We start from the raw sequence: 26,653 nt of genomic DNA on the forward strand, positions 1-26,653 counted from the left end.
AAACATCAGAAATTATTAAATAAAATCTCAGAAACAATGTGGTAAAACAACAGCCAATCGTGACACAGTGAGCAATACACACCAAACATTGGTCCCAGCATCCCTGTACAGAATATTTATATACAATAAAGAAACACTTGGGTCATGTCTATTAGTAACAGCACCTCAGGCATTGGTGGCTCACATAGCCCAACCTTCTCAGGTCTAGCCTCCCTGACATGGACCCTGAGGAACTGGTGGTGAACCCAGGCCTCATCGTGCTTGACAAACAGTGAGGCAAGAGGCACGTGAGCAGTTCAAACAAATTTCAAGACATTAATTTACAGTCAGAAATTTATAAAGAAAAAGAAAACAGACTGGAGGTCAAAGTCCAGGCTGGCAAATCTAGTGAAAACATTAGACCAAGGCAGAATCCAAAAGGGTGGAGAAAAGGTTAAAACACTAAACAGCTGAAACAGAAGTGAACAAAGTGACTGTGAGCTCTGGCAGAAATACCAGTGTACAAGGGAGAACTGTGTGGTGTAGAAGGGCAAAAGAACAAAGAAGGGCACAGACATGGAAAACCGCATCCAAAAGTAGTAGCCTGGGTGGAGTCCAGAAGTCCAAACAACTGCATGGATTTCTACTCTGAGTAACTCTGTTTTTCTCCTACACCCCAAAAATGAAATTTCTAGATTGGCTTGATCTTAGGGAGTGGATCCTGTTAGAAACTGCTAGCCCATTCTGGATTGATTCCTGCTTTCTAATCAGTGCTGTCAGGATTGACTCTGATGATGACACTGAATTAAATTGATCGGGTTTGAAAATAAACAAAGTCCAAGCTCTAGTTCACTTGCACATAGTGGTCATGTCAAGGCTTCGCCCATGTAAACACAGAGGCTAGGTATGCAGGAGCTCACTTAATAATGTAAAACAAAAGAGAAAAACTGGAATAGTGTTGTGATTCTTGCAGTATACATGTAACCTTACACACAATTTGAAGTACTTATTGTTTAAATAAAAGCTAGAGGAACTGCTTTTCAGGCTGAATCATTCCACTTGGGAGTAAAACTGAAGGCACATTTCTCCATAAACCCTTACCATTAAATGTCAACAAAGTAAATTGCGTAAGAGTTAATTACAATTGTTTGATTTGGACAGCCACTAACAAATGAGTCAAACAAGAACAGAATACGGTGTCACTTATCAGAGAGCTTTGCTCGCATGTTCTGACACTGACACTGTTAGCTCGGTGATCAGGTCTTGTTCTATGAAAATAGAAAATATTTTTGAAAAGACATGAATTTAGCTCTGTTAAACTGGCACAGACAGATGCTTATCTCACACAAATACACAGACAGCTTGAGGTACTGACTTAGACTTTAGACAGACAGACAGACAGACAGACAGACAGACAGACAGACAGACAGACAGACAGACAGACAGACAGATAGATAGATAGATAGATAGATAGATAGATAGATAGATAGATAGATAGATAGATATGAAAAGTACTATATGATAGACAGACAGACAGACAGACAGATAGATAGATAGATAGATAGATAGATAGATAGATAGATAGATAGATAGATAGATAGATAGATAGATAGATAGATAGATAGATAGATAGATAGATAGATATGAAAGGTACTACATTATATGATAAGACATGAAAGGTACTATATGATAGACAAACAGACATAGTCAGACAGACAGACAGACATTGTTCTTTATTAAGAATGAGTCAGTGACAGCAAACAGAGACTCCAAGAAAGGCCACTAAGCAATGAGTTGTACCCATTAATAATAATAATTCATTACATTTATATAGCGCTTTTCTCAATACTCAAAGCGCTATCCACACAGGGAGGAACTGGGAAGCGAACCCACAATCTTCCACAGTCTCCTTACTGCAAAGCAGCAGCAGCACTACCACTGCGCCACCTGTGAGGACATTAGCAGAAGACTTCAAACTTATAGACTGGCCAGATCCCAACCCAGAGCACAGGGTCCTTAGGCACCAGCTTTAAGCACCAAGCCTTCTTTAAGTCATATAGTGCCTTTTTACTCTAAGTATTATCAAACACCTTTATAATTAATATATATGTACAGTCACATGAAAAAGTTTGGGAACCCCTCTCAGCCTGCATAATAATTTTCTCTACTTTCAACAAAAAAGATAACAGTGGTATATCTTTCATTTCCTAGGAACATCTGGGTATTGGGGTGTTTTCCAAACAAAGATTTTTAGTGAAGCAGTATTTAGTTGTATGAAATTAAATCAAATGAGAAAAACTGGCTGTGCACAAATTTTGGTCCCCTTATAATTTTGCTGATTTGAATGCCTGTCACTGCTCAATTACTCATTACTTGCAACACCAAACTGGTTGGATTAGCTCGTTAAGCTTTGAACTTCATAGAAAGGTGTGTCCAATCATGAGATATAAAGGAATTTAAGGTGGTCAATTACAAGTTGTGCTTCCCTTTGACTCTCCTCTGAAGACTGACAGCATGGGATCCTCAAAGCATCTCTCACAAGATCTGAAAACAAAGATTGTTGAGTCCCATGGTTTAGGGGAAGGCTACAAAAAGTTATCTCAGAGGTTCAAACTGTCAGTTTCAACTGTAAGGAATGTAATCAGGAAATGGAAGGCCACAGGGACAGTTGCTGTTAAACCCAGCAGGTCTGGCAGGCCAAGAAAAATGCAGGAGCGGCAAATGAGCAGGATTGTGAGAATGGTTATAGACAACCCACAGATCACCTCCAAAGACCTGCAAGAACATCTTGCTGCAGATGGTGTATCTGTACATTATTCTACAATTCAGCACAATTTGCACAAAGAACATCTGTATGGCAGGGTAATGAGAAAGAAGCCCTTTCTGCACTCACTCCATAAACAGAGTCACTTGTTGTATGTAAATGCTCATTTAGACAAGCCAGATTCATTTTGGAACAAAGTGCTTTGGACTGATGAGACAAAAATTGGTCATAACAAAAAGCTCATTGCATGGCAGAAGAAGAACACCGCAATCCAAGAAAAACACCTGCTACCTACTGTCAAATTTATTTGAGGTTCCATCATGCTGTGTTGCAGTGTGGCTAGTTCAGGGACTGGGGCCCTTGTTAAAGTCGACGGTCAGATTAATTCAACGCAATATCAACAAATTCTTCAGGATAATGTTCAAGCATCAGTCACAAATTTGAAGTTACGCAGGGGTTGGATATTCCAACAAGACAATGACCCAAAATACAGTTCGAAATCTACAAAGGCATTCATGCAGAGGGAGAAGTACAATGTTCTGGAATGGCCGTCACAGTCCCCTGACTTGAATATCATAGAAAATGTATGGGATGATTTGAAGCAGGCTGTCCATGCTTGGCAGCCATCAAATTTAACTGAACTGGAGAGATTTTGTATGGAAGAATGGTCAAAAATACCTCCATCCAGAATCCAGACACTCATCAAATGCTATAGGAGGCGTCTAGAGGCTGTGATATTTGCAAAAGGAGGCTCAACTAAGTATTGATGTAATATCTCTGCTGGGGTGCCCAAATTTATGTACCTGTCTAATTTTGTTATGATTCATATTGCATATTTTCTGTTAATCCAATAAACTTAATGTCACTGCTGAAATACTACTGTTTCCATAAGGCATGTCATATATTAAAAGGAAGTTGCTACTTTGAAAGCTCAGCCAATGATAAACAAAAATCCAAAGAATTAAGAGGGGTTCCCAAACTTTTTCATATGATTGTATTTCTAACAACATAGATTGAATCAGCAACATTTGTTCTAAGGTCCGTTTTCTTAGGTACTAAGCTACGATACACTTAGCTGGGCTTATTTAGACCCACGGGATGGTGGTAGATACTGTTTTTCAATTTCATTATAGTGATCAGATTAGAACATTAGAACAGTAGAACAGGCCATTCAGCCCAACAAAGCTCATGAGTCCTATCCACTTATTTTTTCCAAAAAAACATCAAGTCGAGTTTTGAAAGTCCCTAAAGTCTTACTGTCTACAACACTACTTGGTAGCTTATTCTAAGTGTCTATCGTTCTTTGTGTAAAGAAAAACTTCCTAATGTTTTTGCGAAATTTACCCTTAACACGTTTCCAACTGTGTCCTCGTGTTCTTGATGAACTCATTTTAAAATAACAGCCTCAATTCACTGTACTAATTCCCTTTATAATTTTAAACACTTAAATCATGTCACCTCTTAATCTTCTTTTGCTTAAACTGTAAAGGCTCAGCTCTTTTAATCTTTCCTCATAATTCAACCCCTGTAGCCCTGAGTCAGCCTAGTTGCTCTTCTCTGGACATTTTCTAGCTCAGCTATGTCCTTTTTGTAGCCTGGAGACCAAAACTGCGCACAGTACTCAAGATGAGGCCTCACCAGTGCATTATAAAGGTTGAGCATAACCTTCTTGGACTTGTACTCCACACATCAAGGCGCTATATAACCTGACATTCTGTTAGCCTTCTTAATGGCTTCTGAACACTGTTGGGAAGTCGATAGCTTACAGGCCACTATGACTCGTAAATCCTTCTCATAAGGTGTACTCTCGATTTCCAGACCGCCCATTGTGTATTCAAACCTAACATTTTTACTTCCTATGTGTAATTCTTTACATTTATCGTCATTAAATTTCATCTGCCACAAATCTGCCCAAGCCTGTATGCTATCCAAGTCCTTCTGTAATGATATAACGGATTACAAATTATCTGCTAATCCACCTATCTTGGTATCATCTGCAAATTTAACCAGCTTGTTATTTATATTCCTATCTAAATCATTTATATATATATTAAAAATAGCAGCGGCCCTAACACTGACCCCTGTCAGATGTCAGATTACAGCTGTAACTGAACCCCTTGATTAACCAGACTCTATCTTTTGTGTGATTTTGTCTGTCTCTTATAAGAATTAATCACACAGGTTTGTCTAATTGCTGGTGTCATCACTCTGTTTTTTAGTCTGACCACCTGATCCTATAAGGTCCCCATACAACAGTGGATTTCTGAATAGTGCGAAGGATTAAGTGTTCATTAGTACCTCTAAGATATTTACAGTATTGATACTGAGTCTGCTCAGCACAATAGGTAACTTTTAGCTGGTGCTAACACATTACAAATCTTTTTCACTTTTTACAAGTAAAATTCAGGATTATATAACAGGTTAGTAGTAAGAGGCTCCATCACTGTCTCAGAATTGTCAGATTTGCTTCTTTAAAATTCTTCAGTCACAGTGCACACTAAGACCAAGGATATGGACCCCTGTGCACGCAGGACTCCATGGTGGAGGTCCCATTAGTATTAATTCTTAAAAATGGACAGCACACTTCAAAAACTATTTTTACCAAGCAGAAGAACAGAAATCGGTTACAACAGTAAGTACTTGTTTGTCAGCCATGATTGCTAGCATCCACGCAAAAAATGGACTATAGAAAGTCCCTCTGCAAGACAAGAAAAGGGGGCATCAGGAGAAAAAAAGAAACAGAAAAAGTCTGTGGAGGGACTCAGGGGAGCTGTGCAAGGGCATGTTTTCTCTGTCAGTCTGGCAGTGAGAGATTATTCTCAGAATAGAAGGCAAGGGGGCATGGCCTCACGCTGACCTCAGTCCCCTGAGATGCCTGTAATAGAAAACGACCCCAGACTATGTGAATGTGAAAACCACTGGCTAGCTGGTGTGTTGGCAAACTGCACTTCATTTGTCTTCACAAACTAAAAGGCCATTGCCGTCGTCAGTGCAAACAAGTAAAGGCATTGTCTCCTGTGGAAAGAAATCTCCCCCTGGACAGCCAGCCACGAATTACACAGGTGTTGTGAAATGGATAGAGCTGAATGAATGATGAGTCTCAGTGAAATGACAGAGACAAGAGTGGCCCTTAAAACCCCATCCACCTTGTTTGTATACTAGGCACACCATGTCAGCCTCACTCATACATGGGCAGAGTTATCTATCAGACACACACTAACCATTACTGTTGCCCACCTGACCACTTCATTCACTTTTGTTGTGATCAAGACAGATGCAAACCCAGAGCCAAATCCTCTACCTAAACATCTCACTCAAACATCAGAGTGAGAGCGTCCTTTCCCCTCTATCTATCTATCTATCTATCTATCTATCTATCTATCTATCTATCTATCTATCTATCTATCTATCTATCTATCTATCTATCTATCTATCTATCTATCATAGACACAGACAGACAGACAGATAGATAGATAATGTTGCATAAAATACGTTTATACTTATTACCTAACTCACTTCTAAACCACACCTGCACCATCACCTTCATGTCTACATGTCCATCTCACTGCTAGTCTCATTCACTGATCTGAACATGTTGACTCACACTACACATCTCTCTTAGATATCTGAGCCATAAGGTCCACCTCACTCTTACCTGTGCCAAACTGTCCACCTCAGTCATTCCTGAGCCCGACACATTAGACTCATTGTCTATTTCACTCACCCATACCCGCATCAGTCTCCAGATCTCACACTCACTGTATGCAAGTTGGACTGTATACCCCCATCATACAGTCACCTGCTACATTACAACTAGGATCTGTTCCTTGGCTTGTATTGATTATGTTCATAAGAATTACTTACATGCAAAAATTCGCTGATGACACTGCTATTGTGGGCTGCATCAGGAATGGGCAGGAGGAGGAGTATAGGGACCTAATCAATGACTTTGTTAAATGGTGCGACTCAAACCTCCTACACCTGAACACCAGCAAAACCAAGGAGCTGGTGGTGGATTTTAGGAGGCCCAGACCCCTCATGGACCCCATGATTATCAGAGGTGTCTGTGTGCAGATGGTGCAGACCTATAAATACCTGGGAGTGCAGCTGGATGATAAATTAGACTGGACTGCCAATACTGATGCTCTGTGTAAGAAAGGACAGAGCAGGTTATACTTCCTTAGAAGGCTGGCGTCCTTCAACATCTGCAATAAGATGCTGCAGATGTTCTATCAGATGGTTGTGGCGAGCGCCCTCTTCTATGCAGTGGTGTGCTGGGGAGGCAGCATTAAGAAGAAAGACGCCTCACGCCTGGACAAACTGGTGAGGAAGGCAAGCTCTATTGTTGGCATGGAGCTAGACAGTTTGACATCCGTGGCAGAGCAACGAGCGCTCAGCAGGCTCCTATCAATTATGGAGAATCCACTGCATCCACTAAACAGTGTCATCTCCAGACAGAAGAGCAGCTTCAGCGACAGACTGCTGTCACTGTCCTGCTCCACTGACAGACTGAGAAGATCATTCCTCCCCCAAACTATGCGACTCTTCAATTCCACCCAAGGGGGTAAACGTTAACATTATATAAAGTTATTGTCTGTTTTTACCTGCATTATTATCACTCTTTAATTTAATATTGTTTTTTGTATCAGTAAGGTGCTGCTGGAGTATGTGAATTTACCCTTGGTATTAATAAAGAATCTATCTATCTATCTATCTATCTATCTATCTATCTATCTATCTATCTATCTATTACTTATGAATCTTTTGAAATCACTTCAGTTTTTTTGGTCTGATGCCTCCTTACTTCAAAATATGGCCATCAATAATAAAGGCATGTAGAGTGTTGGTTTAGGTAATTTCAGGTTGCTGATCACAAATCTGATAATAGTTTGATTGTTTTGATTTTTACTGGTGGTCCTGGCCCTCTAAGAGCCAATCCCAACAGGTTAAAAAGGAAAAAGTTTAAATATAAACATGTGGGGTATTGTTTTAGACTATGTCAAGGTCATTGATTATGAATATGACGTTATTAATGATTTCTGAGCCTTCACTAGTGATCTAGCCTACCTCTATCACAGGGTGTAAAGTGACAACTTTCTATTACAACTGAGAATATTTTGATTTTAAACATGTAAACTGGGAACCACAGTTATGAAGCACACATTTTAATATTTCAAATATATGACATAACTATTCTTGTTTTATTATGTATCTCATGAAGCAAATCATTACATTTCTTATAAACACCCAGAATTAAGGTGGCTTATGTTAATTCAGACTTTCCATTGTATTGTTATTTTTTTTTTACAATTGTATTATTGTATCATTATTTTCCATGCATTTTTATTTATTTTTTTGTTCATATATTTATGTTAATTTATTGTTTAGTATTTATACTTGGTGTATTTAGGATGTTTAAACATATTCCTTATGTTCTGTTACTGAAATCCCAACAGGAGGTCTACCCTAATGACATTACTGCTGAGAGGGCAGCACATGATATGGCTAAAATGGTGTGAAACCTCAAAAACAAAGCACGTAGCAGACAAGAAACTCTAACCAGAAAATGTACTTTTAAGGGCAGCCTGGTGCCTGCTAGGGGTCATTGTGGAGCTTTAGCTTCTGAAGTTTAAAATGTCCTACAAGGGAGGGGGTAACTGTCAGCCCCTGGCTTATTTCCAAAACTTGTAAGAAAAAAAGAAACATATTTAAAATACTGAAAACATGTAAAATTATTTTCCTTTGTTCCTAAGGAACAAAGTCCCAAATACACAAATCAATTGAGGAGAAACTACTTCAGAGAAATTCAAAACAACAGAGAAACAGAACAAAGACAAGCACAATACTTACAGCTAATGATCACAACCTTCACCAGAGTGCCTTCAAATGAGCTGTGAGAGACTGCATTTCCCATCAGCCTTCATATGGCTGGGTCCCTACAGGTGGAAAAAAGACATATAGACAATCATTCTATACCTTTAACCTGTAAGTCACCTTGGATAAAGGTGTCAGCCAAATGTACAATAACAATACATGCCTACTCTGCACTCCATCACACTGTATCTTTCACTCATTACACACCTCACTCACACGTAACCAGACTGCTGACCTTACCTCAATTACCACTTGCACACCCTACTCACCCTTCAGGAGACTATTCACTGTATTAACTTTCTTTGTAGTCCTGAAAGAAGACTCCACACTTCACTCACACTCCTGTAGCACACTACCTATCTCATTTACTCACCCAAAGTAAATTGTCCACATCTCACCTAATTCATTCTTTATGAAAATGTGTCGAAATGCATAACTTGGCCATATCTATCCAGACTGGTCACCTCCTCTGGACTTCTGATGCAAAAGTATACCGTACTAATGCATGAATCGGCCAAGCTGCCAGTCTCACTCCCACACCTACTGTAAGTCAGAGTGCTCACACTCATCATTCAAAGGTTCACCTCTCTTAGACAGCTCAGCAGATTCTCAGACTGCTCAAAAGGCACACCCAAGCCAACCTACCCCCTTCTGTTACACACATTAAGATTCTTTTACATTATACAGCTTGTCAGTTGCAGAGGTGGGCTTGCAATACTTTAGAAATGTGAAATCGTGCAGTTGTCTAACTTAACATACCTTGCAATGTCTAGTCATGCAATCCAACTTACTCAGGTGATGAGATCAGCAACTATAGACATCAAGTTTGACATCCCATCCAACTAGAATTTGTGTAATATGACATTGGCTTTATCCACACTGCATACCCCTTTCTTATACTTCCATCAAACCTAAATAAAGACTCTCAAGTTCACATACTAAAGTCAGAAGATTTACTGTACATTATTAAAATGCCAGAGTGATCAAACCTGTTCTGCTCATTCATATAAACCAATACAGCCAATCTGCTTTATACATTTGATTCAAACCAGTCACCTCAACTTCACGTACTGTACGCAGCTCACTTAGGAGGAGATGCATTGACAGCACGTTGCCACACCCACCACATGCCAAACCACCTGGATTGGGACCCGAGTGCCACGGGTGACACCTCAGCACCACACTGGAACAGTGTGTCACTTACTGCACCACAAAATTCAGACTTCCCCCATGATTCACTAGGACTAGAGTGGCCTTCTCACTGACCCAGCTGAACCAGAATGTCCACCATACTCATAGATTCGATCCTGATCATGCTCACAGGCTTCATGTTCTTCATTCAGACAGTACGGTGTAGTGGCTAAACTGCTGGACTTTGAACCAAAAGGTTGCCATTTCAGTTCTTGGCTGGCCTCACTGTTTGACCCTGAGCAAGTCATTTAACTGCCTGGACTTCAATAGTAAAAAAAAATCATCTTGGGCCTAAGCCATACATATAAACAGTAATGCTTCAGCATGTCCTTCCTTACTCACTTGAGTCAGAGCAGCTCAATCTGAACTAACTGTCCACCACTCTCACACAAATGACCCATGCTACTGCCCTCTTTCACACACTTGTAGCAGACCAGCCACCTCAGCTCAAAGACCCTCACCAATGTACCATACAGTTAAGTCCTTTGAGAATGAATACATGGACACCCCTGTCAGTGGGGCCGCCTTCATTCCTCCTAATAACAAGAAACAGAAGCAGACTTTGTGACTTAGTGATGCCCCCACATCAATCTACCCTCCCCGAGGCGACAGAATGCAAATGTTTATTTGTCTTAAAAGATCTACAAACAATCACTACAATCAACAGGAGAGGGAGTCTCCAGCGGAGAGGAGATTTAATTAGTAAAATCTCATCAGGGCTAACGAAATTATCCGTAAAACAATACTCCACAGGACTCTGGGGAAGGCAGGAGGTGTGAGCGATTAAACCAGACAATCTATTGAGACTGTCACACCAGCAATGAAAACCCAGCTGCTTCTCCCTCACTCAGGCAGCGACAACTACCCATTTCCCTCAATCAGAGAACCGGACAGCATTTCAGACCCTGTGTGAGTCTCACTGTCACTGCAGGAAGAGAAGTGATCTTCAGCACCATCATTTATACTGAGTGCTTATCCCACTGCACTTAGGCTCAGACTTACAGACCCACCAACAAAGTGCCCCCCCACCACCACCACTGAACAAATTAATAGTCTTACATGCACACACTGAGTGAATGCACGATTAGCTTGAACTGCATCCTCAGTACATCATCACAGCCTCTGTATTCAGATACTGAAAATTGGGACACCCCGATTGAGTGACTTTTGTAATCTTTAAAAATCTGCTGTAATCTGAAGAAAAATACCCAGCACTGACTGAGAACACTACTGAAGCTGAGTGAATTTAACTATGAAATCTATTTCATTACTGTATTTATCAAAATCAACAGACAGACAGACAGACAGACAGACAGACAGACAGACAGACAGACAGACAGACAGACAGACAGACAGACAGACAGATAGATAGATAGATAGATAGATAGATAGATAGATAGATAGATAGATAGATAGATAGATAGATAGATAGAACTTCTGACTTGAATGAAAATAAAAGAGCAGTCACAGTAAGGCATCATATAGGCACACTGACATAAGTATAAAGGAGCCCCCATACCATTTCTTTATACATTTTTGCTGAATGATTCATTGGCTCAAAGTCCAGCATTGTTCATTATGATCTCTCTTAAAGTGATGTCACTGGCCCAGCACATGACACTGACCATCACAGAGTTATACAACATGTAAGATACACAATGAAGAAGTTCAAGAAATCATCTAATAAGCAAAAACAACACACAAATACACGCAAGAACAACAAAAAAAAAACAAAAACTTCTGACTTGGCTAAAGGATACGAGAGCAGTTGCAGTGAAGCATTATACAGGCCTAATATCGTAAGTATGAAGAACCCTGTTACAGCATTGTTCATTATGACCTTCAGTTTGGTCTTCATTCTTTCCTCCTCTGCTACTTCAATGTCAAGAGTGAATCCTGCAACTGAGCCTGCCTTCTTAATAAGTGATTTCAGTAACGCTTTAGTTTAGGTACTGCAAAAATGCATCTATTACTTATGTACTCTTAAATAAAAATGCATTAACAAAAGCTTCTTTGGTTTTCAAAACAATTATAAAACATCAGTAGATGAGTTACTCATCTCTGTGCAGTATGGCATATTGACATGATGGTAAATTACTTGTTAATATGAAGTATTCACAGGTCTTATACTAACAAATGCCAGTGCTGGTGTGGTTCCCTATTTACCCGACGAGGTAAGAAGGTGGTATCGTGGCAGCTGAGCCGGCACTTAGCTAAAAATGAAGCGACTTGCGAGAATGTGGCGTTTTAAGCCTTCGGTGCCTTCTGTGATCCTGGGAAATGTGAATTCAATATCAAATAAGATTGACGAACTGGCTGCGCTGGTGAAAAATGTCAGAACTTACAGAGAATGCAGTTTGTTGTGCTTTTGCGAAACGTGGCTAACTACCACCATCCCAGATGCTAACGTGGAGCTACCCGGGTTTAGCACAGTTAGAGCGGACAGAGATGCAAGTACCTGCGGGAAGCACAAAGGAGGAGGACTCGCTCTCTATGTTAATACACGGTGGTGTAACTCTGGACATGTTAACGTCAAAGTCTCCACTTGCTGCAGGGACATCGAACTATTGGCCGTAAGTTTGTTTCCCTATTACTTGCCCAGAGAGTTTGGACACGTCATTGTTGTTATTGTTTACATCCCACCTCGGGCGGACATGGAGATAGCGAGTGACATCATCCATTCAGCTGTTGCTAAGTTATAAACACAGCACCCTGAGGCGCTTGTGCTAATCGCTGGAGACTTTAACCATGTGGACAAAACATTACCTGCCTTATCCCAGTATGTGGACTGTAACACCTGGGGAAATAAGACTATTGATTTACTGTATGCAAACGTTAAAGACGCATACAGCACCACCCCCGCTGCCTGCGCTTGGGAAAGCAGATCATAACCTGGTTCTGCTTCAGCCTCTCTACAAACCAAGAGTGAGGGTCCTACCTACAACCACACGCTCATTCAGGAAGTGGTCCCCTGAGGCAGAGAAGGCTCTGAGAGAATGATTTGAAACTACAGACTGGGATATCCTGCAGGCAGGGATCACATAATGAGAACATTGAGGAGGATGTTGACTGCACTACTGACTACATCAACTTCTGTATGGACATTGTAGTTCCAGTAAGAACTGTACGCTGCTATGTTAACAACAAGCCATGGATTACAAGTGACATCAAGGGCCTTTTGAACCAAAAGAAAAGGGCTTTTAAAGGCGGTGATCAGCATGAGCTCAAGCGCGTGCAGAAGGAACAGAGTCCAGCTCAGGGCGGCGAAGGAGCAGTACAGGAGAAAGCTGGAGCAGAAGTTGCAGAATAACAGCATGAAGGAAGTGTGGGATGAGATGAAGATCATCACTGGCTGCAGCTCGAAGCGGGGTGCCACCATCGAGAGAGACGTGAAGAGAGCAAACCAAATGAACAACTTCTTTAACAGGTTTGACCACCCTAACACTCTCACTCTCACCTCGGAGTACTGCACCCTCTACACATCCTTCTGCTGATACCAGCATAGAAGAGACATCCCCACCCATAATTATAACAGCGCAGGTAAGCAGAGAGCTGAAGAGACTTCGTGCCAGCAAAGCAGCGGGTCCAGATGGAGTATCGCCATGACTGCTGAAGGTCTGTGCATCGGAGCTGGGGGGCCCTGTACAGCGCATCTTCAACCTGAGCCTGGAACAGGGGAGAGTCCTGAGGCTTTGGAAAACATCTTGCATCATCATCCCAGTCCCAAAGGTATCACGTCCTAGTGAGCTGACGTCACATATGATTAAGACCATGGAGAGGCTGCTGCTTCACCACCTGAAGCCACAGGTTCAACACGCCCTCGACCCTCTGCACTTTGCATATCAGGAGAAGGTGGGAGCGGAGGATGCCACCATCTATATGCTACACTGATCCCTCTCCTACTTGGACAGAGGCAGTGGTGCTGTAAGAATTATGTTTCTAGACTTCTCTAGCACCTTCAATACAATCCAACCTCTGCTCCTTAGGGACAAGCTAACAGAGATGGGAGTAGATTCATACCTAGTGGCATGGATCGTGGACTATCTTAAAGACAGACCTCAGTATGTGCATCTCGGGAACTGCACGTCTGACATTGTGGTCAGCAACACAGGAGCGCCACAGGGGACTGTACTTTCTACGGTCTTGTTCAGCCTATATACATCAGACTTCCAATACAACTCGGAGTCCTGCCATGTGCAAAAGTTCACTGACGACACTACTATCGTGGGCTGCATCAGGAGTGGGCAGGAGGAGGAGTATAGGGACCTAATCAAGGACTTTGTTAAATGGTGCGACTCAAACTACCTACACCTGAACACCAGCAAAACCAAGGAGCTGGTGGTTAGGAGGCCCAGACCCCTCATGGACCCCGTGATCATCAGAGGTGACTGTGTGCAGATGGTGCAGACCTATAAATACCTGGGAGTGCAGCTGGATGATAAATTAAGACTGGACTGCCAATACTGATGCTCTGTGTAAGAAAGGACAGAGCCGGTTATACTTCCTTAGAAAGCTGGCGTCCTTCAACATCTGCAATAAGATGCTGCAGATGTTTTATCAGACGGTTGTGGCGAGCGCCCTCTTCTACGCGGTGGTGTGCTGGGGAGGCAGCATTAAGAAGAAGGACGCCTCATCACTGGACAAACTGGTGAGGAAAGCAGGCTGTATTGTTGGCATGGAGCTGGACAGCTTGACATCTGTGGCAGAGCGACGGGCGCTCAGCAGGCTCCTATCAATTATGGAGAATCCACTGCATCCACTAAACAGTGTCATCTCCAGACAGAAGAGCAGCTTCAGTGACAGACTGAGAAGATCGTTCCTCCCCCAAACTATGCGACTCTTCAATTCCCCCAACGTTAACATTATACAAAGTTATTGTCTGTTTTTACCTGCATTTTTATTGCTCTTTAATTTAATATTGTTTTTTGTTTCAGTATGCTACTGCTGGAGTATGTGAATTTCCCCTTGGGATTAATAAAGTATCTATCTATCTATCTATCTATCTATCTATCTATCTATCTATCTATCTATCTATCTATCTATCTATCTGTCTGTCTGTCTGTCTGTCTGTCTGTCTGTCTGTCTGTCTGTCTGTCTATCTATCTATCTATCTATCTATCTAGAAAAATGTGTCTCAGTAAAGCCACCTCAGAGTTCATTCCAAAGTGAAGTATTCTTAGTAGGTCACATTGAACAGATGAATAAACACTTTACTGATGCTTTGTAAGTGTTATGAAGTCCCAAAGAAATGTATGTTAAGGTCTGTTACATGATAGTAAATGAGTAATAGATGTATTTTTGCAGTACCTAAACAAAAGTGTTACCATGATGTCACTGACCATACTGGCCATCACAGAGTTATAAACACATAAATGAAGCCACCACCTGCATTGAATGAACACAGTCTTCTAAGAAGAAGAGAGTTATATACAGTAGTTCCTATGTGTTGCTTAAGTCAGGCTAGCCTGCCATTGATGAGGACCACCAAGTATCTATAGTAGGCACCACCTCCGCATCCACAACCTGAATACTGACCAGGCATAGAGGCTGTTTGGTTCCTTGGTTTTGCTAATATTGTAGTAATTGTAAATGTAATTGTTATTGTAGTCATTATAATTGTAGTCATTGCTAATAATTATAGACAATTCTCTGCACCAAGAACCACAGTTCTCCACCTGACTCCTCTCCTCTGTCTCATCCCCATTGTGAATGCTCTTCATTAACACAAAACCATCAGAAAATTTCCATCCATACTAAAATGACCAAAAACACATAGTCACTCACCAGCATTGGGTATACATGCATTGGCAGAAAGAAGAAGTGTCCTTCATGAAGGGTAACACCATCTGCCACAAGTTTTATTGCAAAACTGTAGCAACTGGTAAATTATTTGCTGCATTCAAACTGTACATATGAATATTTACATGCATACAGGTAAGTAACACAAAAAGTACCATGGAAAGAAGCTCTTCTGTGTTCTCAATGTTGGAAGATGGTTTTCATCTGTTAAGGGTTACCAGTCAGGGAATGACATGATGTAATGAGTAGGATTCAGTCAGGGGAGGGCCATGTAATAAGCACAAACCAATCCAAGTGTGATTAAAATCTGCATTTTCAAAAGCCTCCCTTTCTACTCATCCAAACTGCAACACTGAGCTGGTATTTTTAGAAATATATGACTCTGGAGAGCATTTTCAAAAGTCTTCATTTTCATGGATTAAAATGCAGGGCTACTGTAGACGAAAGGCAAAAATGAAAACTAATGTCTGCACTTTCAAACAAAAACATGATTGTAGCCTTGGTCCCATAGACATATTGCAGTGGGTCCAAGTGGTCTTTCACAAGAGGACTCATGTAGTCCAGGACCAGCATATTGAAGTACAAAATGTAACATTCTCAGACCTGCCTAATCCAATTCAGGTTTATGGGGGCCATGGCCTATCCCAGTAGGGCTGGGTGCAAGGAAGGAGGTTGCCCTGGGTACAATGTAAGTCCTTTGCAGGCCTCACACACAGCCCCACATAGCCAAAATCATTTGTACAAAATAATAACAACAAAATCCTTGGGTCTCCACAGATACACAATTCCATTTCTAAACATCTGTGGATTTAAAACGCATGGCTGGGGCCCTTGGGTGAATGTCAATGCACCAATAACCCATACTGAACATTCAGAATGTATCATCTGGCTCACTTTGATTAGTCCAAATGTAGCATCTGTATTGGTTCTGAATATCAGTGCTTTTCAAATACAGGAAACACTGAACATTCCAAATGTAACACCTGGATGTGATTTTGAATGCCAAAACATTGAAGATACAACATCTGGGCTCATTGAAAAGGCACATCTGCCTCTCAGTGCCTATAAAATAACATCACCACGAGTTCTGAATGCCAATGCACTTCAAATACAGTGTCTGAGTGTATCTTTGTACATTTAAACTGCAACATCTGGGTTTTTAACTGCAAGTTTACAATGCAGTGTACAATCCTGGTGTTCATCTCCAGTTTATTTAATATCAGGGGTCACTGTCTGGTTCTCTCATGCATCTCAAATCAAACGTTTTCTCTGGATCTTGAATGGCACTGCACTGGAGATCAAACATATGACCCTGAACATGTAAAGTATAATATCACGGTTCTCACTGGCAAGGCTTTTAAAATGTAGCATATGGGCTCATCCCTAAACATGTAAAATGCAGCATCTGAGTCTGAGCCTAAACGCAATCAAAGTTGGGTTTAAGGGTATTTGCTATAGAGCTCAGTATCTGGACCCCCCTAAAGATTGGCAGAGATGTGTTGTACAGTATAGCCTTGCCAATGTAGTCAGTAAGTTAACAGAAGAACAGTGGTGGCCATTAATATGTAATATTGAAGTTCCACAGAACAGTAGGCAGAAGCAAGATGGTCCAGTATGTTTTATATAGTAGACTGATGCACATTATGAAGGGCATGTGACTTGGGGGAGCTTCTTGACCCTCTGGAATCCAGTTTTGCATTGACATCTGGGAACTACAGTGCTATAGGAAGAGCCCCAATTGTTCTAAAGCTCATGCCCCAAAAATTGTTAATTTCAGGCCATAGCTGAAGATCTCCTTCCAGCCATAAACCATTTGGACTTGAGTGTTGAGCTAACAGTGAACTGAATTTTAGAACAATTGTGACAAGAGCAGGCCATTCAGCCCAACAAGGCTCATCAGTCTTATTTATCTTATGTCTCAAATACAGCATGAAGTCAAACTGAATGAACGGCGGGCAACAATACAACTGACAGAAACAAGTGAGGCCAACACTCCGTGAAGGAGCTACACAAGGTGAGTAGTGATGAGTGAACCCTGCTTACTTCACTCCATCTTGAGTTTGGCAAAAACATATTAGTGTTCGGGAATTTTAATAAATTCGACGAAATGCACTCAAATCAATGGGGAAGGAGAAACTGAACTAGTTCTAAGTGGTTACAATGTTACAATGATCTTTTAAGTGTCCCCAATCTGCTAACTGGTTAGAGTGATTATTGTGGGTAAAAATGTCACCTGAGCTGAGAGGCATCAGCGCTAACCACTGCACCACTGTGTGTCTGTGGAAAAAAAAAATTGTACTCCAAATCCACAATGTTCTGAGTTCATTATAAAACCGATCATGATGAAGTTCAGGCACCGCAGAGAGTGGCAGCCTTTTCAGCAGCTCCGTGTATGACTGTATGTGTATGTGTACTTTTCTACTTTTATTTTTCAATTTTTATTTATTGATCACTTGTGAATTTCCCCTTGGGATTAATAAAGTATCTATCTATCTATCTATCTATCTATCTATCTATCTATCTATCTATCTATCTATCTATCTATCTATCTATCTATCTATCTATCTATCTATCTGTGCATCTCCAGAGTTCCTATCACTACACCTAACATCCACAGAACGTGTGATTCAAGGAATCAATGTTATCTACTACGAGGTCTGTCACTGTGAGTATAACATGCTTAATCCAGCAGTGAAGACACAACTCACAATGTAGAACAACAAAGTATTTTCATAATATTTTCATTATAGTCAGCTGATATACCCCTCAACTGAGAATTTAGTGAGTTTATTTTTTTAACACATGTAGGGTGCAAATACAGCTGGAGTACTGTTCAGGTTTTGGCATCCCGCAAGTGTGTGTATGTTATAAATTATTCATGCATGTGCAAAGCACTGTGATGTTCAACAACAAAGTATTCTAATAAAATTCTCATTATGGTCAGCTAATGCAGTCCTCAAATGAAAATATTGCAAGTTCATTTTTTTTTCTTCAGGGAGTACTGATTGGGTAGTGTCTCACGTGTGTATAGTCCATAAATTATTCAAGTATGCACAGAGCAGATCAGAAAATACTATACAGTGTGAGGTGGAGTACGCTTAAGGTATGCATGCGTTAAAGTTCTGTGTAGGGGTGATGGAAAGTGGGTAGGTAGTACAGATCAGGTAGTGATACCCCCATCCATCACAGCTGCTACAGCTCTGTGATCTCATGGTGGCCTTGCAAAGCATCATGAGTTATTGGGAAAAAAGTTTCTCTAAGTTAGCTGCTCAGAAAATTTTCAGGGAAAAATTAAGCACACCCAGTAAGTTCAATCCGAAAAACTCTTTGGTGAATTTCACAGATCAAACACAAAGGATGAGCAAGGAAGCTTTTGTGGTAATGTCTGGAGGTGAAATGCAATAGACATCCCATCAGGAATACCAGAGATTCAAATCTACTCAGTAAGAATTTATGTTTATTTGGCACTGTGTTTAATCCTTGGCTATTGAGCTTCCTTGTTTTACTGTGGTTTGAAATAAAACAGCCTTGTAGTTCTGGCTTTATTCAGGGTTCAGGGATGACCCTCTAGTGCCCCTACGGTCCACAAAGTGCAGTGTATTGATCTGTTCTTGTGCATTTACAATGCCACTTCTGATCCCAGTCCTGGAGATGCGTAACATATAGCAGGTGTTGTTGTTCTTGAAATGATATATGTGAAGGGCAACATCTGGTGTCATTCTCAAATGCCAGTGCAACATCTGGGTGCAAGTCTGAAGGCCAATGAATTAAAAATGCAACATCTGGGCTTGTTTCTTTATAAAACTGCACTGGAATTGCAGCACATGATGACAATGTGGTAGTGATCATTAACATAACATCTGGATTTAATTCTGTATGTCAGTGCATTTAAAATGCTGTTTCTGGACTTTTTAAAAAGCAGCCCATGATCCTGGAGAAGAACAGCAATACAATTAAACCTGGATGCATTCTTGGTTGAAGTGCGCTATAAAATTTAACTTCTTTCCAAATATCACTGCATTTAGAATGCAACATATGGCCTCAAAGGTGAGTGCTTAAAAAAAAACACATCTGGGCCCAGACAAAGAGTTGCAATGTATTTAAAATGCAGCATCTGGGCTCATTCATGAACATTTAAAGTGCTACATCTGTATTTATTTCTGAACATTTAGAATGCATCATCAGAGTTATGAACATGCATAATTTACAACATCTGTTCTTTGTTCCGAATATGACACATTTAAAAGGCAGCTTCCTGGGTCATTCCCAAATGCTGAAACATTTAAAGTTCAACATCTGGATTCCTGTCTGAATGACAGTGCGCTTGTGATGCAAAATGTGAGCTCATTTATGAACAGCAATGCATTTAAAATGCAATGCCAGCAGCTTAGCATTGCTGCTAAATGCCAGTGCATTAAGTGTGAAACATCTGCCCTGTCTTCCAGTTGCCGACATGTGCAATACAACATCTGGCCTCATTCCTAAAAGCCAATGGACTCAAAAAAGTAGAACATTTGGTCTAATTACTTAAAATGTATAAACTTTAAATGACACATCTGAAATGTTTCAAAACGCCAGTGCACCTGAAGTGAAACACGTGGGCTCTTCTGTGAATTCCAGCGCATTTAAAATACAACATCTGGGCTCATTCTGAGCACTAAAATGCAGCATTTTTGAGATGCAGCACGTTTAGGACTCATACAGAAATGCAGATAAATTTCTGAATGCAGCTTCTGACCTTAAATCTGAACACAGCTCTATTCAAAAGGACAGCATTCGGGCTCATTTGTGGATTTCAGTACGTTTATAATGTAACACCTGAGCTCACTTATGAATTCCAATACATTTGCCACATAACATCTGGACTCATTCTGTACAACCTGCCATGCAATTGTTTAACCTCTCAATGCACCTCAAATAATATCAGTCAAAGAAAGACACATGTAACTGTGCTGATATAAAAGAACATGGATTCTTCTAACGGGTGACATATAAGTGAAGATCTACAAAATTCTTCTAATGGTTGATACATAAATAGGATGCCCACCAGGTAAAGTCCATCAGAGAGGAAATCTAAATGATTCACATAAATATCTCTTAAACAAAAAAGCAGAGAAGCTGAAACAGATCAAGCTGAAAGGTTTACGTAGTGAAATAATAACCATCCATTTGTTGAGCTGTTTTGTGGCCAGTAGAGGTGGACATGGGCAGCCACTAAATGCGGCATCTTACCCATTCCAATATTAATACTAATACTGACTACCTACAATGGACACTGCCCACCTCCCCTTGCCTAAGGCTTCAAATGTACTTCGATCAGCACTGGTGGTCACTAGTGGTTTTACAGGCAGTAGCAAAATTCAACCCTTTGTGTACAGACCACAGCCATTATTATCAAACTTCTATGAGCCCTTTGCTTCTCCCTCAGTTTCCACAGGGTATGCACCCTCAGAAACATATATACATACATAGTGCGGACATTATTATCATACTTCTACGACCTGGGTTGTCCTTTGGTGTTCGGAACATGCACTCTTTAACTTCCATAAATGGCGCCCCTCAAATGAATGACAGTACCCTAGGCAGCCATCAATGCTGCCCTAATCGATTGACCGGCTCTGACTCTGAACTGTGCCTCTCTGTTCAGGTATAATTACAAGATACCCAGGATGAACTTGTGCCAGGGTAGAGCTGCACAGGGCATCACAAGATGGGATTAAGCCCACTGGGGCCAGGCCTGTTTCAGGAAAGCAAAGAAGCCTCACACCCTTTATGCCACATGAAAGACTTCATTTCATAACAATTAATACTATCTGTCACACCATCATGTCAATCAATAAAAAAAGTTTTTAAATATGGTTGGATACAAAAATGTTTATTAAAAATGCAACTTATGACATTTAGATCCTACTGCAGTGAAAACTGAAAGACACAAACAAAGAATAAGAGTGCTGACGCTTTTGTTTCAAGTGCCTGTGAATACAGAAAACATTCTGCCCTCTAACCCTTCTTTCCGCCAGGCCGTCTCTCTGGTCTCTGCAAACAGCCACGTCTTCTGAGTGGCCTCCCTTGGGACTGGCCAGCTCTTCCTGTTGACGTCAAAATAAATTACGATGGGATCACTCAGAGCGGCTCCCCCAGGGGGACGGGAGGTCTAATCGCTGTGTTCCTATCAAACCACAGAGGAAGCATTAGCATTCTTTGGACAGCTACCCACCACAGAGTTTGTTGCCTGCAGACCTCCAAGCTAGCACTAGGGAATATTTTTCCTTAATTTGTCTGTGTCCCAACTCTGTTATTCCCAAATCTGAACTTCCGTTGGCTTTCTTTAATTATGCCCAGAATTGGTGACATGCTGCTCCAGTGGAAATATGTGTCAAATAGGAAATTTGGGGTTAATTGGCAACTTATCCAATAACTGGCTGAGCATTTAAGGGTGTGCTAGGTTAAGGCTGGAAATGCATTTCAGAGTGGAGGATATGGCCTGGGATCTGAGACTCTGAAAAAGAGGAGCCTCAAGTGTTACCAGAGTTATAGAAAAGTGGACCATGAAGAAAGGGTGGCATAGCTTCACATACAGCTCTGTTAGCAGCAGCACTATGAATATTTCTACTTAATTCAGACCTGGGAGGAATGCTGGCACAATGGTTAGTGATGCTGCCATACAATTCCAGCAACCTGCTTTCAAATATTGTGGCGATGCCTTGGGTTTTCTCCAGTTATTCAGGTTTTGCCAATATTGCAGAAGGACATGGGAAGGCAGTGTGTTCAACTTATTGTCTTCCCCCATATGCTAAGTGGTAATATCCCTGGGCCATGATACCCCTAAGGTTACATACAGGACACCATGGGACTCGTAGTTCTTTGAGTCAACCTATTTGGGTCCTGAGGGTGCCACCAGGGGGTGCCAAAGGGCCTGGAGAGGCCTACTTTGTGGGACTTCCATATGACCCGAAAGTTCTTCCAATGGGTGAAGCCCAGACACTGGATGTATTCCTGGGTCCTCAATAAAAGAGACTGCACTGCCTTGTCCAGATGAGTTGGAGCCAGGAGCAGTGACAGGCAACATTTGCTGGGAGGAGTAGTATTGCAGTGAGAAGAAAGAGAGAGAGAGAGAGAAGAAGAGACCACTGGTTGAATTATTGTACAAAAAGGTATTTTTATAGTAAACCCCCTTTTATTTGAACCCAGGACTGTGTTGTGCATTTGTGTTTGGGCTCAGTGGAATCCCCTAGCCTTCACACTGGATAGATTTACATTTATTTGCTTAGATGCTTTATCCAAAGTGACTTACAAAAGAGGTCATCCTCAGGTAAACATCAAACTTGGGAACTGCTTGCAACAAGGTAAGAAACTCATTGTCAAGTGAAGAACTCAGAACAAAATGCTGTTAAACGTCTTTGGTTACAAAAACCTAATAGACAGAAATTCACCAAACAAGACACATGCTTAAAATGAGAGAGGCGGGCTGCTTGTTTCACTAGCTAGGAGTCTGGATTGACATTTGATGCCACACAGAGGTAACATCGCCAGACACCGTTCATCAGCAGACCTGAGTGGTCAAGAAGGAGCATAGGACCTCACAAATGTCTCATTTTATATGGGTGCTGACCCACTGACTAATCTGTAGGCAAGCATCAAGGATTCAGAGTTAGTTTTTGCCACTACAGGGAGCCAATGTAGTGATCTGATGAGAAAAGCAATATGTGCCGCTACATTTTAAATCATCTGTAGACTCTTGGTGACACATGCCATTTCTTGTGCCAGAACAGAGTTGCAGAAGTCCAGACATAACCAGACCAAAGTTTGGACCAGAGGTTGTGCTGCATACTCTGTCAGATATGGTCTGATCGTGTGAAAACTGTTGCAACATGGTCAGTGTGGGACAGCTGGCCATTGACCACCACCCCAAGGTTAGAGATAATGAGCCAAGCTAAACAGAGATGCAGTGCCGAATAGACAGCCAAGATGAGAAAACAAGAAGGTCCATCTTTGCCAAGCTGAGCTGGAGATGGTGTAAGGTTAATCTGCAAAACCAAATTGGCCCAAAAGAGTGGACCCAGTGAAGTACTGGCACCCCATTCAGGCCTTCTTCCTGCCTAGTGCCCAGAGCTGCCAGTATAGGGTACAGCCTGCTACAACCTTGGACTGGATTAAGCAGGTTTGAGAATAATAAATGACTTCAGTAAAACACCCTCATGTTGAGTCGTCTCTCAGTGTTTCACCCAAAAAATGGACAGACTTACTTGCGCTAGTGGATGACATGTCAGTTTTGTTTCTGAGGAATAGCTTTATTCTATGTATAATGTTGTACTTCCTTTGTCAAAATCCATGGAACTCATCAGTAATGAAAATGGCTGAACATAGTTATTTACAATCCTATTAAGTTCTTCATGATTGTTTCATGGTGCAGTATCTGTCAGTAGTTGGCCTGGGAGACAGGCCTGTGTACCCAGTGACAGACTACAAAACATCTCCAATGACTGGCTATGCACAACAACAAATGTTTTCATTGTTATCATATACATTGGTGCTCCGCAAATATCCACTTTTTTTTTTTTTTTTAATTTGCTGTGGACGGTAGATATGCTAACATGGCAACGTTAATTGGGATTTCTGTTTTTTCCTGCTTGTGAAAATCAAATGAGATCAATAAAGTGGTAAAGAAAATAAAAAAAACACACAGACCCAAGCACCCACTAGGGGAAAGCCTCACGCACAACTGACAACCAATCCGAAGCCAGCTCTACTTCTCTTCTGCTGATGCGCTACTTGGGGATGGAAAATTGGAGCACAGGGTCTCACTTGACACAACTCTGCAATAAAGATTCCCCACTTCTGCCCAATTTCAGCCATTAAGGCAGCCGCAACGCGGTTTCAGGTCTCGGGTTGCCATGGCGACTGACAGGCTTAAGTAGACTGACAGTCGTTCTGTTCTAATAAAGTGACATTATGACATAATTTAATTTCCATAAAGCAGTAGTAAGTGGGGACATGCATCAGAGTCAAACTGCTTTAGCTCAGCTGAAAAGGAATTAATTTGCTATTAGAGGTAAACATTTGCCACTTAGTCTCTCTCTTAATGCCATCTAGATTCTGGCTTGGGGGAATAATGGGCACCTGATCTAAGTTTCTTGGACTTTTCTCTGATACATGGCAATCTGCTGCATCTTTAAGGTGCCCAGGGTGCCAGTGTACATGTACGTGAAAGTCCATGATAGGCTAAATGTGATTGAAAACTTGACATTGGGTGCAGCGAGAAAGGGAGAGGAATGACAACCAGGGGGTGTTATATCTGACCCATAAAATTTGAAAGAAACTACAGTCAGAAATAAGCTAAACAATTTCTTACATGAGAGCAAACCCGTAAAGCTGTACTGGGGAAATCATGAAAAATAAATGAGACTGAACAAGTAATTTAACTGGAAGAAAGGAAAACAGACAAAAGTTTATGGTTCCCCATGGAAATTTTCTCCTCAGACTGTAAGCCATTGGCACCTTAGAATATATGTAGGAAAAATGGAAGACAGGTAACAAGGAGAATGCTTGACCTGGAGTGAACCATCAAGGATCTGATCCAGCACCATAACTTTATCGAATTTACAATGGATTCAGAAAGCATTCAGACTCATAAGAACATAAGAAATCTGACAAACAAGTGGAGGTCATTCAGTCCATAAAGATAATTGATAATAATAATAATAATTCATTACATTTATATAGCGCTTTTCTCAGTACTCAAAGCGCTGTCCGATAAGATGTCTCAATATTCCATCCAGATACTTCTTAGAGGCTGCCAAGATTTCTGCTTCAGCTACATGTTCAGTAGCTTATTCCAGAGTGACGTCTTCACTTTCTACTCATTGAATACATTTGCTATTTTTGTCCATATATCGACACTCCTTATCCCATAATGACAAAGTGAAAACTTATTTTCAGAAAAGTTTGCAAATTTAATAGAAATCAAAAACTGAAATCTCTCATTCACAGAAGTACTCAGACCCTTAATTCAGTATCTTTTAGAAGGGACTTTGGTAGCAATTCCAGCTTTGAGTCTTCTTATTAAGTCTCTACAAGCTTTCCACACCTGAGTTTAGACAGCTTACTTCATTTTTCCTGGCAGATCCTCTTATCTGGCATATCCTCCTGAGCTTCATTAATTGCCACCTTCAGGTCTCTCCACAGATGTTTTATGGGGTTTAAGTTTGGACTGGGCTACTCAAGGACACTTTGAGACTTGTCCTGAAGCAATTCCAGCATTGTCTTGGCTGTATGTTTCAGGTCATGGTGGTGCTGAAAGGTGAACCGCCTCCCCAGTCTGAGGTTGTGTGCAATTTGGAGCAGATTTTCTTCAAGGCCCTTTCTGTACTTGACTACATTCGTCCTTGCCTCAATTCTGACTGGTCTCCCTGTCCCTGCACCACCATAGCATGACACTGTCACAGCCGTGCTTCACTGTAGGGATGGTATTATGCAGATGATGAGGAGTGTCTGGTCTTGGACAGTATTGGAACTTGAAGTTCTCCCCAAAAAGTTAATTTTTGTCTTATCAGCCCAGAGTATTTTTTCCTCATTCTCTCAGAGACCTTTAAATTCCATTATATTTCTTTTACTCAAGATTGGCTTCCATTCATTCACTCTACCATAAACACCTGACTGATGAGGTGCTGCTGAGATGGTCATCCTTCCAACATGTTCTCCAACCTCAGCAAAAGACATCTGTAGCTCTGTTAGAGTGACCACTGGGGTCTTGATCAACTCCCTGACCATCATGACTAGTTACAAAGTTTAACCAGATGGCCAAGTTTAGGAAGAGTTTTGGTGATTCCAAAATTCTTTCACTGCAATATTTTTGATGTCACTGTGCTCCTGGGAACATTCTAAGCTTTAGAAATGCTTTAACACCTCTTCCCTGATCCATGTCTCACCACAATTGGATTGGAGAGGTCTACAAAGAGTTTCTTGGACTACATGGCTTGATTTTTGTCCTGACATCCATCCATTATCCAACCCGCTATATCCTAACTATAGTGTCATGGGGGTCTG

The 26,653-nt window shown here is 41.2% G+C and overlaps 1 protein-coding gene across 6 annotated transcripts in view; it reads right to left on the minus strand.

The window, feature by feature from the left end:
* The window catches only part of pknox2 (pbx/knotted 1 homeobox 2), a 275,865-nt gene that overhangs the window by 195,680 nt on the left and 53,532 nt on the right, over positions 1 to 26,653 (minus strand). For all 6 annotated transcript variants that reach the window (XM_028810406.2, XM_028810404.2, XM_028810405.2 and 3 more), the window contains exon 2: positions 8,594 to 8,679. The gene's annotated coding sequence lies outside the window, so the exon portion shown is untranslated. The remainder of the gene's footprint in view (positions 1 to 8,593; positions 8,680 to 26,653) is intronic.

The sequence above is a fragment of the Erpetoichthys calabaricus genome, chromosome 9 (assembly GCF_900747795.2).
Source record: "Erpetoichthys calabaricus chromosome 9, fErpCal1.3, whole genome shotgun sequence".
Lineage (NCBI taxonomy): Eukaryota > Metazoa > Chordata > Cladistia > Polypteriformes > Polypteridae > Erpetoichthys > Erpetoichthys calabaricus.